The sequence below is a fragment of the Gobio gobio genome (assembly GCF_949357685.1).
Source record: "Gobio gobio genome assembly, chromosome: 15".
Lineage (NCBI taxonomy): Eukaryota > Metazoa > Chordata > Actinopteri > Cypriniformes > Gobionidae > Gobio > Gobio gobio.
In genome coordinates this window covers 19,912,746-19,928,074 of record NC_137108.1, presented here as the reverse complement: position 1 = coordinate 19,928,074, position 15,329 = coordinate 19,912,746, and the positions used below count along the sequence as shown (strand labels likewise).

At 35.4% G+C, this 15,329-nt stretch overlaps 2 protein-coding genes across 2 annotated transcripts in view; one reads left to right on the top strand and one right to left on the bottom strand.

Moving 5' to 3' along the window:
* creb5b (cAMP responsive element binding protein 5b) overlaps positions 1-3,094 on the bottom strand; it is a 96,628-nt gene extending 93,534 nt beyond the window's left edge. Inside the window, exon 1 of the mRNA XM_079837520.1 lies at positions 3,048-3,094. The gene's annotated coding sequence lies outside the window, so the exon portion shown is untranslated. The remainder of the gene's footprint in view (positions 1-3,047) is intronic.
* Positions 1-15,329, top strand: part of gtf3c6 (general transcription factor IIIC, polypeptide 6, alpha) — a 1,355,101-nt gene that overhangs the window by 429,720 nt on the left and 910,052 nt on the right. The window lies entirely within an intron of this gene.

The following is a 15,329-nucleotide window of genomic DNA, read 5'->3' as shown; positions in this document are numbered from 1 at the left end:
CGGGGCAAGGAATAAGAAACACACAGACAATGCAAAGGATGCCATAAACCTCTCATAATGAACAGACGAAGGGGCCTCACAAAGGCAACCTTCAATCACTGTCAGTTATCACATCTTCTCAAACATAAACTAACAGAGAACTTTAGGCTGACTTTGATTCCAGAGGTACAAATATTTGAAATATGAATGTTGCATCAGAACGTTGCTGTTGTTTAGTGAACAAAAGTGATGCCAAAATGAACACATGCCATTTGTGATTAAAATTAAAATGCTATGTTATCATGTACCACATATTATAAAGCAATGTATTTCACTCAATCAGCCGGATTAATTCAACCGGATAGGGAAGGAATGTTTATAGACATTTTTTTTCCAATATTAGATATGTCTCGTTTCGCAGCTGACAATATGGCGTATTTCAGAGATGATACATGTTTTACATGTTTCTAATCAGGTTCTCATAAATCAAGCTATAAGTTGAATGTCCAGCAATTTGCTCACTGTCATGTTATTCCGAACTTGAATGACTTGCTTTCTTCCATGGAACATAAAAGGATAAGTGTAGACAGAATGCAAAGACTGACAGCCTCAGCTGCCATTCACTTTCATAGATTTTTTTTCCATGCAATAAAAATGCCATTCTCTTTTTGTGTTCCATAGAAACAGGTTTGTATCAACATGAAAGTGAGTAAATGATGCAGACTTTACCTTTTTAGGTGAACTTGTTAAATCTCCAACCTGGATAATGTGATAGAATTAACTTCATATTTAAATCTTCCTCCCTGTTCGAAGTTGATCTGTAAATAGCCTACATTTTACGACAATTGTTTGCTGTACTTTCTTACAAACAAATATGTATTTGTGTTGTAAAAAAAAGAACCCAGACAAACGTGTCAGTGGATTCAAATCTTTTAAGCATTTAGGCTTTTAGGAGAGAGTTTGCCCCGTCAGCACAAACCGCTGAAACCCTCAATATCTGGACGGTTAATCAAAGTCTGACTGGCCTGCATTATGACGTCATGCGTCGTTGCATGGCTTTCTTGTTACAGTGTTAGAAAATAAAAACGTGTTGCTCTGTTCAAAGATCCATACCGTGCATGCTTTAACTCAGCCTTTATAAAAGAGCGGACTGGGACACCTCTGACACTCGCGGTAGCTCTCGTCGAAACGGGAAAATACAGAGGTGCAGTAGTTTTCAGAGACGAAAGAAGTTCCTCAGTTTCTGCGTGTTGATGAATGAAACAAAACAGGCTCAACGCTACAAACTAATTCTCGTGGACGGACCGCTTCAGAGGAACAATGCAGAACACACTTGTGTCACAGCGCGAGAGGGACCCAACATATGCGCTGTGGCAAGCCATTTTAACACTTATTCATTTGAACCAACTAACTAATATATATGTTATTCGTTCTTATTTCTACTTGCAAGTAATCCAATAGCCACTAGCCTACTTTATAGTGAGTCCAATAGCAAATATTTTCCAGTTATTCACAAGTAGCCTACATTCCAATTGCTTATTTGAATAACTATTCCATTGTTACTGGAAACAAACTGCATTGTTTTGCCACTGTATTCTTCTGGATCTGGTTCAAATAGCCTATCAACTATTCACTTCAGACTATTATGTATTCCAATTGTTGCTGGTAGGCCTATTCTAGTTTTACTGTAAGTATTACTGTTTCTAGTAGCTATATATATATATATATATATATATATATATATATATATATATATATATATATATATATATATATATATATATATATATATATATATATATATATATATATATATATATATATATTGTAAGTTACTAAGAATCTAACAAATTATTACTAAAGTTACTATTATGGAATTCTGTGTAATGAATCTATATTTGTGAACTATATTAAACTATTTTTGGTAGCTAAAAGCATTACCAAAATATTTAAAGAGGCCATATTATGCCATTAAATCTTCATTAAGTTTACTTCCATAGGTTTTTGTGCTTATATGTTCAGAAAACATAATTTCTCACATATATTTTACATTATATGACGCCCCTACTTCCGAAAAGCGCAAATGCTCTGATCAGTCAACTGGAGCCGTATGTTGTGATTGGTCAACCACTTCAAGCATGTTTTGGAAATGCATTACACAGAATTATTACTAAAATCTAACAATAGCTACTATTCCAGTTTTATTAGGCTACTTATTTATTAGTAGGCTACCACGCATATTTATGAAACACTTACTGATCTCAATAGTTACTAGTAACATTTCTTAATTTACTGTTTAGAAATGTATTTGACTCATATTTGCTAATGCATAGTCTGAATGTCTACTGTATAAAAAACACTAGTCAATAATGAATGTCTGTTTAACAATGAAAACTGGAACAGATAGGCTACCATTTGAAAAGTTACTAATAACTAAAAGTAGCTATCAATGAATAGTTAGCCTACTAGTGAAATTGAAAAATTATACTAGGGCCGAATATATTAAGCTATTACTAGTAATTAGTAATAAGTAGGCTACAGATAACACGAAAACGAGTTAGTTGGAGGAATACGTGTTAATACAGCTTGCCACACACATGCACATACAAACACATGCACGCACAAGTAAAAACTGTAGAAACGCATCGTGTTTGACAGCTTCATGCGCGCAAACTAACAACTACCGACTCCGCGTAAAGTTTTGCACAATACAACGACTCAAGTTTGAGAACAGAATCAAGATTCAATGCGACACCATCCCTTAACGCGCAATTTGGCTTTTCAAAGCATAGACAGTGCGCAAAGCTGTTACATGCAAACAATCCCTGGAGATCCGCAAATAATCAATCATGTTCAGTGTGTTTACTTTTCTGCATGAAACGTGAACGACTTCACGCGCCCAGACAGAGTCTGTAAAAGTACTTGAAATCTGTTAAATGTGAATCCCTAACAACTTGTCACTTCTTCAGGCTCAAGAGAATGACTATTTCAATGGCACCGACTCGGCAAGTGCATGTGAATGCGAAGGAATGGATGTATCGGCATGAAAAACAACTCAAACAACTCACCGCAGAAGTCTGGAGAAGATGCAGCACACTTTCTGAAGGAACCACGTTGGACTGAGGAAAGATTACAATACGATCTATTTAGAGAAGCATTACATCACCCTTTGGTGACGTCACGTGGGATTCCTGAACTTCTAAATCATTGCGGTCCCTCGTAGAGGCGGGGCGAGAGAGGCAGGCGGGGCGGGGTCAGGGCCAGTGGGTGTGGCGGCCGGACGGCAGCACCAACATCTGTCTGACTTCAAGTTGTTATTGTTGTTCGCAGCAGTGTGTTACAGTCATAAACTGCAGTTAATACAAAAAAGTGTGGGCTAGTTTTGAATTTTGAACACTATTAGCCTATATTATTACATGTTTAAAAGATCATTATTTAATAACTTTAATTCTTAATTTTTCATTTACATATATTGTGCTCATATATATAAGCATTACTGATGACTTCTCATGCCGTTAATAAGTGATTTGATTTACGTGTTTTGGATAGGAGAGATGACGCGCAAGGTCTGAACATCTCAGCTCAGTTATCCAGGTCTGTTAATTGTGCACATCTTGCCGGTGCCTCTGCTTACTAAATAATGAAAGTGTCATGGGTAAATAAATTATTGGCTGGATTATGTCTGCCTGCAAGTGTTGAATTTAGAAGATGGTGTTACAGAATCAAAGCTCTGACTCCTTTGTCTGCAGATAATTGCCAGGCAGACGTAATGCGATGCAGGTGGCATCAAAGGACAAACAAACTAATACCTTTGTTTATTTCTGAGACAGTATACTTTCTATTAATTCAATCTGTGAGCAGGTGCTAGTATTACAAAACATAAGCCTATATGTACTTGCTATTAAATAATTCACAAGGTGTGCAGTCAAATGTTGTCAAATAGAATAACATATGCAGGTTACACTGTAAAAAAAGTTATGACAACATATGTTTTTACATTGCTTTTAAGCATTTTCTACTTTTTTATTAGTTATACACGATTCAACTCATTTTTTAAGACATTGTAATGTACACTGTAAAACGTGATCAGTTGACTTAACTTAAAAAATTGAGGAAAGTACATAAACTTTTCAAGTTCACAACTTAATCTTTTCAATTACGCATGACGTTTATTTACTTAATTTTAAGGCAACTGGTTTACTAACTTTTTTAAGTTAAGTCAACTGATCACTTTTTACAATTTCCTTTTCCAAGTTGATTGTACTTAAATATTTAAGGCTGCAACTTTTTTTACAGCGTAGAAAATTAACCGTGAATAAAATTTAAGTCATATAAGATTTTAAAAGGAAAAAATGTGAAACAAATCAAAGTGTTGCTCCAATTTCAACATGCATGGCTATTCGTTTTGGCCAAATGGTGGCAAATTCGCATGATTTGTACGATCTCATTCATACGTTTTTGTGCAATCTGCTTACGCCCCAGTGGCGGGTTTTAGGGTTTGGGGTGGGGTTAGAGGAGGACCTTTGTTTCTAAAATCATATGAAAAAGTATGATCTGATACAAAATTACCACCTTGTAAAATAGGTTAATTCCTATGACTTTCAGAAACATACTAATGAACCTTCTGCATAACATCCAAAAAAACAGCAATAGAGCTATTAAAAATGTTCAAGAACTATTAATCGAATATAATGTCATTTTATGAGTATATTTTTACCTACAAAAGACAGTACAGCAAAGAAAATGGTCATGAGGTTAATAATAGCTGTTAAAATGACACATCAGCCATAATAGGGTAAAAATAAAAAGAGTCACATGCAGCTGAGAGTAGACAGAGTCACAACCTTTCAAGCTTTAGTGAATGTGCTGGTGGCGGCAGTGTGATTTCTGATGCAGAGGGTACACTGAAGGAGTCTGGGATTGCTTCGGCGATTAATGACTGTCTGCTCTTCGGAAAGGAGCTGTTTACAATGAGCCACCCGTGCTAAGAGCTCTGTCACGGGAACAATAACGCTAGCCTCAACTGCCGTCATAACTCAGCCGTTTCCCTTGCCTGTGTCTTTTAACCTGGGCCTTAATCAAAGCTTTATGACAGTTTTTGTTCCTTTATGGTCTATATATTTCTCCCAGCAATCCAGACATCATCCCGTGGGAGAGCTGTGCAGTAAGTGGCATAAGTGCACAGTCAGTGATGGGTCACTGACCCCACACTTTAAAGGATTTTATCTCTAATGCATGGCAGGTTAGACTGTCCCCAAACGTCTTGAAGGGCTGAAAGGTGAAGCGTTGTCTTTTTAATGTCAGGTCTAATTGGGTTAGATTTTTTTCTTCTCAAATTAAACACTTGATTTACACTACCGTTCAAAAGTTTGGAATAATTTTTTTTTTATGTTTTTGAAAGAATATGCTCACCACGGCTGGATTTATTTGATCAAAAAGACAAGTTTTCAATACTAAAGACTAAAGAAATTGCTGCTGAAAATTGAGCTTTGCCATCACAGGATTATATTTTTATATTTTAAAATATATTCATATATAGAATTAGTTATTTTAAATTGTAATAATATTTCACAATATTAATATATTTACTTAATTTTTTTTAGATTGTTTTTGACCTTTTTAAAATCTAAATAAATATATTTCTTTCTTTTCAGTATTTTTAGAAAATACTGTTTTTTATTATGTAATAGTTTTATTTAAATAGTTCATTGTTTATCATATATTACATGTATTATAATATGTATTTTTTATTTTACCTTTATTTTATTTTGTGAAATCAACCAATAAAACAGTTTTACACAAGGCTTATCCTTCATGCGCCATATAATCAGTCATTACGGCAGATTATACTCAATTTACCTGAATGATAACAAATTCGCACGTAAGATGTCTGATCCCTGCAATTGGAGAACAAGACAGCTGAAACCCGATTGCAATTTGACATCAGAGCGTTGATTCCCATTAGACAGAAGACTTCAGAAAACCTCATCCAAAGATGATGTTCCATTGTCAACAAACACAAGCGAGAGATGTGTTTACTGTAATCAGCTCTCTGGCTTAAATTGACCTTGGACTAAACTAGATTCACCTTTGATTCTGAACGTGACCCACAACAGTTGAATTGCATTCATAAGATCGGAATGGTTACATGGAGAACATCAATACAGATGATTCATAGACACGTTACATACAGTAAAAGCTTCTGTCTATCTATTATCATTCATTTATTAATTTCATTCTTTTAAGTGGATCCACATATATTTATACGAAGGGTTTTACCTACTTGTTAATTTGTTTGTTTGTTTATTATTGCATTCATATTTACAAATCAGTCCAATAGCACACAATAATCCACATCGCATTCAACTGTTACAACACTGGATTTAACTTAATTAAATTGATCAAAGTATGAAATGTCACTGGCATAATGGAGGCCTTGTTGGGCAAGAACTAAAATTGAAAAATGTATTATTTTGTTTATATTTAAGGAGTTTGTTCAGGAATTAGTGAGTCAAAACAAACCCACTGCAGCCGAGCAGTGTGTGTGTGTGTGTGTGTGTGTGTGTGTGTGTGGCTGACCATGACATGTAAACAGATGTATCGTAAGAACTCTATCTGATTTTGATAGTTGCTTGAATCCAGTATTTTGTCATAATTCAAGATGTATTTTACATACATGAATGCAACTAAAAGTCAAATGCATATATCAAAGATGTTTGAAGGATTCTAAGAATGACCATTAGATAGAGCAAGGAAGTGGATTGGCTGTTTGATCTTCTTAACAGAATTTTCCAGCTTCTTCATGTCTTGAAGTGCCTGCAGGGATGGAAATGTTGAAGTATATACAGCTTTGTATAATAATAACACATGCTTTCTCCCCCAACAAAGCACATTGTTTTGCTCAAAGTGGTGGTCTACCACATGTGAACACTTTTAGAAAGAAACTCATTATTTGATATGGAAAGATGCCCTGCACTTGATTCTGATGTTAGAGGAAGTGGTGTCATGATGAAATTGCACTACTCACTATAATAAGAGGTCATCTAGATTTTTTGTTATTGTGGGTTTGTGCTAAGAATTATTCTATTTATATTTTGAGATTAATGTTCTCATCTGCATATTGCCAAAAGCTGTGGTGCCTGCCTTTACATGCACTTTAATGACATCCCATTCTTAATTTGTAGGGTTTAATATGGAGTTGGTCCACCATTTGCAGCTATAACAGCTTTAACTCTTCTGGGAAGGCTTTCCATAAGGTTTAGGAGTGTGTTTATGGGAATTTTTGACCATTCTTCTAGAAGCGCATTTGTGAGGTCAAGCACTGATGATGGACGAGAAGGCCTGGCTCTGCTCTAATTCATCCCAAAGGTGTTCTATCGGGTTGAGGTCAGGACTCTTTATGGACCATGCTTTGTGGACTGGTGCGCAGTCATGGAAGAAGAAGGTGCCATTCCCAAACTGTTCGCACAAAGTTGGGAGCATGAAATTTTCCAAAATGTCTTGGTATGCTGAAGTATTAAGAGTTCCTTTCATTGGAACTAAAGGGCCAAACCCAACCCCTGAGAAACAACCCCACACCATAATCCCCCCTCCACCAAACTTTACACTTGGCACAATGCAGGCAAGTACCGTTCTCCTGGCAACCGCCAAACCCAGACTCAGACCAGACCAGACCAGACCAGACTGTGTAAAGGGTGTCACGGCCACCCTAAAATGTTATTGCCACCTCCACTAGTTCCCCCAAACTATTGGATCAGAGTACTGTCAATTACTGTAAAAAAAGTTTGCGTTTGGAGCGCTCAACAACACCATTAGATCAAAGAGCTGGGTCGATGCTTTGGCAAGGTAAAACATTTTTAACCATACAATAAAACTACATTCAAACTATAGGCCAATTAAAAAACAGGTACAGTAAAAAGTGCACAAATCTGTATTTTGTTAGGGCAGTATTTGTGGCAGTCGAAAAAATCACGCTGTGAAATGGGCAAAATATAACTGCACACTCACTTCAGCATTTCATGATGAAGTGAGTGTGTTATATTTTGACTCTATAAAGCTTTCTTCTCTTACTTGCACCTCCAAAAAATGTTTGCGCCAATGCATTGTTAAAGGATCAGTGCGTTTTGAAATTGTCCCATAAAAAACTTTAACGGCCAATTTAAAAATGGTATAATAAAATGTGCTAATTCACAACATTAATACATCCTTCATTAAATCACTTTGTCGAATTTAACACATCTTTACGGATGGTGTTGAATGCTGAATCGATTCATTCAGTTTTAATTGAGCTTAATGCAAGCAGTTTCGTACACAGAGGGCATAGCGTAGCGTTATTTAAAGGTGGAGTTCAAGCATCAATGAGTAACAAAAACCACACTGAATCAGTATTTATTTGTATTACTTTCATGTGAAATGTAATAATAACATGTAATAATTATGTAGTTATGTCTTTCTTAGCAACTAGAGATTGTACAAATATATATTATATAGGCCTATAGGGCTATACAGGCATCTGGCTGCACAATGGTATTACTGATATTAATTTGAATTCACTGAGCTCCTGAGAGCGACCCATTTTTCACAAATGTTTGTAGAAGCGTCTGCATGCCTAGGTGCTTGATTTTATACACCTTTAGCCATGGAAGTGATTGGAACACCTGAATGATTTGGAGGGGTGTCCCAATACTTTTGGCAATATAGTGTATTTGCAATGTAAGTTTCATTTATTGGACAAACACATGTGACTTGTTTAAAGTCGGCATGAAATGAAAATTCCCCCTATATATGTTCGGTAACACTTAACCATAAGGCTGTATTAGTTAACAGTTAATGCATTGGTTAACATGAACTAACCATGAACAACACCTCTGTTCAGCATTAGTTCATCTTTTTTAACGTTAGTTCATAAAAATCCAGCTGTTCATGGTTTGTTCATGTTAGTTCACAGTGCATTAACAAATGTTAGCAATATTTTAATAATGGATTAGTATATGTTGAAATTAACATTAACAAAGATAAATAAATGCTTTATAAGTGCAGTTCATTATTAGTTCATGTTAACTAATGAACCTTATTGTAAAGTGTTACCATATTTTCTTGATGCATGTTATAGAGCGTATTGTGATCTATTCATCTATTTATATATTTTTTATTTTTGTCCAATGAAAATGAGAGACTCTCTGATGACATACGCAGGACTTCTATAATTTAACATTTAGTCCACTTAAAACCTGCTCCTTTCTTATGATCGACTGCAAGCTTACATTCAGATCTGAATGCCTCCATTCAATAAACAATGAATGGAACCAAGTCTCGCCCCTTCAATTTTTCTTTTTTGATTATCTGTTTCATTCAGATGTCACAAATTTTGAAAGATGTACTTAACTTTACATAACTTTGAAATAACTCTCAGTATTAAACATATGTTGGGCTTATTTCTGTCTGTAAACCATCCAGTTGGTCCTGAATAGATTTTTTGGGCCATAACTGTAAAATTAAAACAGTCTCTCTTTCACTCCAATTAATGCCTTTTTCAAATGCTGAAACAAACATACAGTGCGTCAATGTTTCTATTGTGTAAAGCACATGAATATTTAATGTGCTATTATTACTAAACAAATGGCCCTTACATTCTAAAACAAAGAAAGAAAAAGAAAAACAGCAGTGCTAAACAAGTGTAAAAAAGTTTTACCATGTTTAAAGCAGTTTTAAAAAGACAATAACCTAGGCTTAAGAGAAGTGTAGAATGCCTATTAGAGATGTAATAAGCCATCAGGTCAAATAAAACCAAAAAGCTTAGGACTTGCTTGTGATCTCAATACCTGGCAACTATTAGACAAATACTGTACATAGGCCCACTGTACCACACTCAAGCGTTTATAAACCACACAGTGCATTACAATACTATTACCAACAGAAAGTGAACCGTTTGAAGTGGAACAATGTAGCCATTACATAATGAACGACAGCATTTCAGAGTAGTTTATACAGTATGACTGCAGTGGTGAGGGCATGATGCCATGTGCGTCTGCAGTTCTGCATTTTCCGTTGCCAACGAGGGAAGGCCAGTATTTGTAATAGTTATGTGTCTGAACATTATGTCATTTACTTCCTTAATGAGGTCTGGGGGTTTACATTCAGTAACATTAGGAGACCGAATTACACTTTGTGGACCTATGAAATACCTAAATATTCAAGGCCAGTGTCTTTACCATATCAGTCGTGACAGCATAGCTTCTATTTGTGTGGTCTTGAAACCGATTTAAGACAATATAGAGAGAACAGCTGTAAATGAAGGTGAACAGTCGATCGTAACTCATACGTTTTATATGTTTTCACCCCCCCCCCCTCCCTTTTTTTAAAAAAATGGAACAGTTTATCGAACCTTTAGATAAAATTACAAGTTAAAAAAAAAAAAAGTGAGAATATGAAGCTCAAGGATGAAAAAAGCACGCACCTTTAATTTTAAGCAGAGGCCCAATATATATATATATATATATATATATATATATATATATATATATATATATATATATATATATATATATATATATATATATATATATATATATATATATATATATATATATATATATATATATATATATATATATATATATATATATGAAAGTGCATTTGCTGATATTTATATGGCCAAAAAGATATTTATATAAGACATTATAGCAGGCTAATTATATAAAATGCATATAAATATCAGTCTCCAATCTATATCACCCAATAATATGTCTTAGTAAGATAATATTTAAATGTTTAGTTTTATGATTGTGTGGTCAATAATGCAATGCAATGGAGATTGAGAGATAAATAAATGTTCCTCAAAAGCCTGATGTATCATATTTTACACTCACATTTTAACATGATTATATATATATATCTCCACTAGACCCCGTGCTGTGGTATCTGGCACCAAGATGTTAGCAGCAGTTCCTTTAAGTCCTATAAGTTGCGAGGTGGGGCCTCCATGGATCGGACTTGTTTGTTCAGCACATCCCACAGATGCTCGATTGGATTAAGATCTGGGCAATTTGGAGGCCGAGTCAACACCTCAAACTCGTTGTTGTGCTCCTCAAACCATTCCTGAACCATTTTTGCTGAAACAGCCGGTTCACCACTGTTCCTTCCTTGGACCACTTTTGATAGATTCTAACCACTGCAGACCGGGAACACCCCACAAGAGCTGCAGTTTTGGAGATGCTCTGACCCAGTCATCTAGTCATCACAATTTGGCCCTTGTCAAACTCGCTCAAATCCTTGCGCTTGCCCATTTTTCCTGCTTCTAACAAATCAACTTTGAGGACAAAATGTTTACTTGCTGCCTAATATATGTAAACCGGCGACAGGGTCATGGGCGGCCAAGGCTCATTGATGCACGTGGGGATTATCAAATCAATAAAATTTCACAGCAAAAAGACGCGTGTACTACAAGGTCTTTTACTTACTAAAAATATATATATGAATCAGATGTAGATTTTGTACAGCAGGTTTTACAGCAAAGTTTTTAACATTTTGATCATTTAGAGGGCTTTAAAGTGAATGTATGAAATATGATACAGTAGACAGGGTTAAACTGAAATCATTATTATTATTATTTAACATTTGCACCATTAGCAATGTTAGGACATCTACTTCCAGGTTAACATCATAGGCACAAAGGATACATTAAAGGGTTTCTGAGATTCAACTTTCACCCAAAAATGTGGCCTTGAGCAATAGAATCTGAATCTCATCAACAATTGCAAAGTCTGAGGTTGACAACTGGCCATCCAATCAAATTTGACTATTTGCAGAATTGAAAGCAAAATTAAAGGCCGTGAGCTCTGGAAAGCCTCAAAACAGAGCGAGTCAATGATGTAATGCTTTCACAGACATGTCCCGTAGCGAGCTCCAGCGCTGCTGGAAAAAGCAGGCCGATCAGGGTGCACAGCTGCCCGTGCTGCTCTCTGCTGTGGTGAGTAAATGGGGCCCAACCCAACAAGGTCCCCATTACACAGTACCGGGCACAACACCAGCACCAACAACTTCTGCCAACAAACGTGAACAGGAAATCATGGAAAAACAGAGGCGGCGAGAGAGCGGGAGAGAGGGATGAAGCACATGGATGTGAACGCGAGTAAGAGGAAAGAAAACAGCTATAATGCAGTCCACACCACTGGGGCTCTCTATTACTGACGCTGGAGAAACGCTATAGTGATCGAGTCATCTGTGTGACCACCACACGGCCTTTTATGGCCTTTCTGCCTCAAGTTCAAGAAGTTCATTTATATGTGGCTAAATGTGAACACTGTATGCCAACATCATGCAAACATGCCAAATGAGAAGCTTGATTATACAAACCTTAGCTTTATGATAATAGGCTATACAGAAGCTCAAAATCATTCAAATATTTATTTTATGGTTTCATATATGATAACCTTCTATATTAAATATAAATCACAAAAAGTAGTTTTAGAAGTATAGGGCTTTAGGGGAGAGGTTAGTTGTAACACACATGGTTTAATACTTTCCACACATGTCATGCAGGATGACGAACCTCAGTGTATTTAGTATTTGCCATATCAACATTATTTAGGAGTTATTTAAAAAATTCACATTTTTTGGAAGATATCACTGAAGATTTATTTAACCATAGCAAAATTAAATTTCTTAAGCTTATTTTTCATCTCTGTTTTTTGTGTTTATTTAAAGTAAGACAAATCTGATATTATTTTAATATGTTATTTAACAGTTGAGATAGTTCTTTAATGCTGATCGAACCAGCAGAAGACACGACCCGGGTTTAAATCCCAGTTGTGCAGGTGGGGCATGTTGTCACACTGTGTTTTACAATGAGCCCTTGTTAGAATACGCTATTATATTCTATAAGCTACTTTTATAAATTCTTTTGAGAAACCATGAGAAAAAGGTGAATAAAGACTCAGAGTCAATGTTCAGAAATTATTAATTATTATAATGTTTTTAACTATGTTGTATAGCTGTATTTAGACATGTGTTTGTTGTCAAACTCAAAAATTAGTATATTTTTAATGATTTAAAAATGGCTTTTTTTTTTATTTGAAAAAGTTAATAATTGTATTTTAGTGACAAAATATTTTAGTTCGTCTTGTATATTTTTTTGAATATAGGCTATGAGATAACATTTTAAGCTGTCATTTGGTGTTGTTACTTACAATGTGCCCCTCACATGTTACAATGTACCCCACCTATGGGGCATGTTGTCACATTTCACTTCCATTCTTTCAGGGTAAATCAAGAAAAAAGTATACACTGTATTAATGAAACAAAACCACATAATTGTACTCGACGTGTGAAATTAATGTGGGAAAAAATAAATACTCAAAAAGCGTTATGCTGTGCCAAACTCTCCCCATAACCTATAAGGTTTTAAGTTTATTTATTTTATTTTATTTCACACACAAAAAAAAAAAAAAACTTTGCTATGGTACTGGAATGTGTTGGGCATGATGTTTATTTATCGGTTGTTTGACTATAATATGGAGTTATGAACTGCCGTACCTGTAGAAAGGAACAGTCCCGTTTGTAATTTCACACTGCCACCATGTGGATTTCTACTCCACTGCATTTTTACTTCCTATGAACCGTTATTTACAGTTACTAATTACTAATGTTGATAAGATACTCATGCAAGTTCTTGCAAAACTATGTTAAAATACCTCGAACAACCGCAGAGGATGGAGTTTTTTCGTATTTGCAAAGCAAACAAAGTCCTTTTCGTGCTTTGCAAACTCCACATTGTCAATGAAAGAAATTATGTAAAGATGAATGGGTGATGAAGAAAAGTACACACATTACGAATAATAGCGATTCTTCAATTTGGGTTCAACTGTGGAACTTTTCAATCCCCTAAAGGGATAGAAAATGTATTTAATAAATTAATAAACTGCTATAATAAACATAATAAAAAAAGTAAAATTATAGTTTTAAATTACATATAGGCCTATTTTTTCTTCAATTAGGCTACTTTTTCATGTTTCTCATAAAGTGCTGAATTTATACTTTTATTAGAAAAAAATAGAATATTTATTATAGAAATATATAGGCTGTGTTTTGTTTGTGTGTGTGTGCGTGTGCTTGTTTATGTGATTTAGGAGGACACAAATGTGTATAATGACATGGGTATTACACTAGTATTACAATGTAAAGTGTGTGTTTGTTTTTAAAATGCAGAAAGTTTTCTATGATGGGTAGGGTTAGTGTAAGGGGATAGAATATACAGTTTGTACAGTATAAAAACCATTGCGTCTATGGAGAATGCTCACATAGATAGTGAACCAGACACGTGTGTGTGTGTGTGTGTGTGTGTGTGTGTGTGTGTGTGTGTGTGTGTGTGTGTGTGTGTGTGTGTGTGTGTGTGTGTGTGTGTGTGTGTGTGTGTGTGTGTGTGTGTGTGTGTGTGTGTGTGTGTGTGTGTGTGTGTGTGTGTGTGTGTGTGTGTGTGTGTGTGGACTGGTAATCCCTACGTTATGGGGACAAAAATGTCCCCACAAAGATGGCAATATCCGAAATCCTCGTCCTTGTGGGGACATTTTTTTGTCTCCATGAGGAAAACATCTTATAAATCAGACTAAGTGATGTTTTTTTGACAATGTAAAAATGTAGAATGTCTCCTGTGATGGGTAGGTTTAGGGGCAGGGGCAGTGTAGGGGGATATGAAATACGGTTTGCACGGTATAAAAACCATTACGCCTATGGAAAGTCCCCATAAAACATGAAAACCCAACGTGTGTGTGTGTGTGTGTGTGTGTGTGTGTGTGTGTGTGTGTGTGTGTGTGTGTGTGTGTGGGGCCCTAGGTAACAAAAATGAATGTCCCCAGAATGATGGCAATACCAGACATCTTTGACCTTGCGTGGGACATATTTTCATGAAGAAAAACAGCTTATAAATCCTACAAAATGATGTTTTTTGAAAATGTATAAATGCAGAAAGGGTCCCACTTTATATTAGGTGGCCTTAACTACTATGTACTTACATCAAAAAATAAGTACAATGTACTTATTGTGTTCATATTGTATTGCAAAACACTTTTGCTGCTATTCAGGGGATACAGGTAATGTCAGGGACAGGTGTGGTGGTGTGGGTAGGTTTAGTAAATGTAATTACAGATGTAATTACATGCAGGAATTAAAAAAAATTAAGTACAATGTAAAGACATGTATGTACACAATAAGTGCGTTGTATCGAATTAGTAATTTAAATGTTATAGTAGTTAAGGCCACCTAATATAAAGTGGGTCCGCAGAAAGTTTTCTGTGGGTAGGTTTAGAGGACTTTTGTACAGTATACAAATCCTTAAGCCTATCAATAGAAAGTCC